At 44.8% G+C, this 2,678-nt stretch overlaps 1 non-coding gene across 1 annotated transcript; it reads left to right on the top strand.

Moving 5' to 3' along the window:
* Positions 1-73, top strand: trnav-uac (transfer RNA valine (anticodon UAC)). The gene has a single exon. It is a non-coding gene; the product is annotated as a tRNA-Val (tRNA).
* The last annotated feature ends 2,605 nt before the right edge of the window (positions 74-2,678 follow it).

The raw sequence follows: 2,678 nt of genomic DNA on the forward strand, positions 1-2,678 counted from the left end.
GTTTCTGTAGTGTAGTGGTTATCACGTTCGCCTTACACGCGAAAGGTCCCCGGTTCGAAACCGGGCAGAAACTTTACCGCAACTTACACATTTAAGTAAGAGGAAAAGCTGCGTTGCTCCTTCTTGTTGTTGAATATTAGCTGAATGCAGTATCTCACAGCCGTATTGCACTTGCTCTTCGCCTTATCTGTTGGAACTCGCCGGGTAACAGGAGAGTTGGCGATTTCTGTCTTTTTTTGTCGCTTAAGGACCCAATGACAACCCGGGACTGTGAGACAATGAATGCTGCTCCAGCTAACAGCAATCGCTGTTGTCATTGGCTGAAGAAGTCGGTTGTGTTCTAGAGAAACGTGTCATTTTGTCGGAGAAAAGTGTCTCTGTTGAAAGAGGTTTGAAATGAAAATAAAAGGCACAGAAAGCATGGATAAGCCGGGCTGTAAAGCTGCAAACATGGGGGTCTAGTGGTTAAGGTTTGGCGCTTATAAATGTCATGAGAATGATTAATATAAATATGCATTACTTCTTGATTGAAAACTGAAAACGCATATCAGTTCCGCCTGAATCAGTGGAGTGGGAGCTGGTGTATTGCATCAGCGCCGGAAATGTCACCCGTGCAACAGGCCGCGAGCAAATACAGAGGTGAAGATAAGGAATGAGAGAAGCGCATGGCAGGCTGCAAATCACTGACTATAGAGACGGTGGTTCACGGCAAAATATAGCGGTAATAGGGGAGATTTCACTGTTTACACTGACACAAACCTCTCCCAGGTCTGGTTCCGAATCTTGTGCCAAATGACAAAAAAATTCTCACTGAATTTACTCAGTCCCATGACGTCAGAGGAGCTGAACACAAGGGAAGAAGGTGGATTTTGCTGGAATGGGTTGAAGATGATAGAATGACTGTGAAGGCAGCAGCAGTGGGGATGGAAATGAAACAATTATAGAAAGTTACTTTGAAAGGGTAGTTGTGATTGGTTGATCAAGAGTGATATTTTTGCCAGTTTGGACAGCAGGAAGATAAATCTGTCCCATTCCCACCCACATTTTGCACCATCATCCCTTTCGTCAGTTTCTGTCTCATGCCTTGTAACCTATCACAGTCCTTCCGTTTTGTCCTTTCACTCCCCTTCGCCTCTGGACTTGTTTTCCATCTGTTACATCTGTGACTTTTCCAACTCTGATGAAAGATCATCCAGCTGGAAGATTAACTCTCTTTCTCACTCCACAGACGCTGCCAAACCTGGTTTCATTTAATCAGGAATTTCTGTTCATTGTGACAGTTCACACAGTGGTAAGGAAAAGGTTTTCCTTGACCGGGAATTGCCAGTGAAAGCACCATATCCTCAGCACTGAACAGTCACAACTTCCAGTGAAGTAGAGGGCAATTTTAATGCAGAAACAACCAAATCGATTTTTCACAAAGTGGGAAGGAGAAAGACTCAGTTTGAGCGGTGATACTGCTGGAGCAATGGAGAGCTGGGGATCACCCATGGAAGCTGCAAAGTTTTCAGGAATAATGGCGCCTAGCGTGGGGCTCAAATAGATGGCCCCGGAGTTTAGAGTTTCATGCTCTATCGATTGAGCTAACCGGACCAGCATTTAAAGCCGTTCATATTCCAAAATACATCATTAAAAATCCTGATTTCCAGTTGGTGTCTCAGCTTGTTCTGAGTTTAACTCATGTGAATAAAGCTTGTGATGATAAAAATGTGTTCATCCCCTTGGGGAACTGAAGCACATTGACACAAACAGAGGATGACAGATAGACATTTACACCGAGGGTGACAGAGGCCGAAGGAGAGGCAAACACCAAGAATGCAAGGGCGACACCAACTTGGCCAATTATTGTTCCTTTCCAGACTCCAAATTGAGTAAATGTTTGCAGATGAATGGAAATGAATAAACGCGGAAGGGAAGCAGGTAAAGTACACGGGAATGTTGGAAGGTTTTTATTCAATTTAACCAATAACTAACCCTGGAGGCATCTAAAGGAAGATGTGCAGTTAGCCAGACTCAAACCTGCTTCGGGAGACCCCAATGGATTTCAAGCCCATTACTTTAAACACTTGGCCCCAACTACAGGCCTTACGGTGATTTTAATGTTGTTCATATAACATCCCCGAACGGTTCTAGCAGCGATAGAGAGCATTCGGCTCCACATCTTCCCGGTCACCCTGCAATTTACACTGACTCTCCTTGTTCTTCCTACCAAAATGAACATCTTAAAAGGACACCGACTTCGAGCCGATTCTGAGATGATGTGACTGAAAGGGCAGCACACACAGGAGACTGGAGTCTAAACCCAACCCCCTGAGACCGCTCGGCCATGCTATCTCCACTCAATGCACACTAACCATTGCCTTGAGTGGTGTTTGCACTGAATTACAACATAACCAACATAACCAAGATAGTCCATTTTACCTCCCGAGCCCATCATAGTATCAGGTTCAAAGTTACCCCACAGATAGAGGCCATTCAGCCCGTGTCATAGCAACATAGGGCTCAGGAACAGGAGCAGGAATAGGCCATTCAGCCCTTTGAGTCTGTTCTGCTGTTCAATAAGGTCATGGCTGATTTGGTTGTGGGCTCAACTCCAATTTCCTGTCAGCCCGCCATAACCCTTGACTCCCTTGTCTATCAAAAATCTGTCTAAGTCTTCCTTGAATAAATTCAATGAC

This window comes from Cetorhinus maximus, unplaced genomic scaffold, assembly GCF_964194155.1.
Source record: "Cetorhinus maximus unplaced genomic scaffold, sCetMax3.hap1.1 HAP1_SCAFFOLD_464, whole genome shotgun sequence".
NCBI classification, from domain to species: Eukaryota; Metazoa; Chordata; class Chondrichthyes; order Lamniformes; family Cetorhinidae; genus Cetorhinus; species Cetorhinus maximus.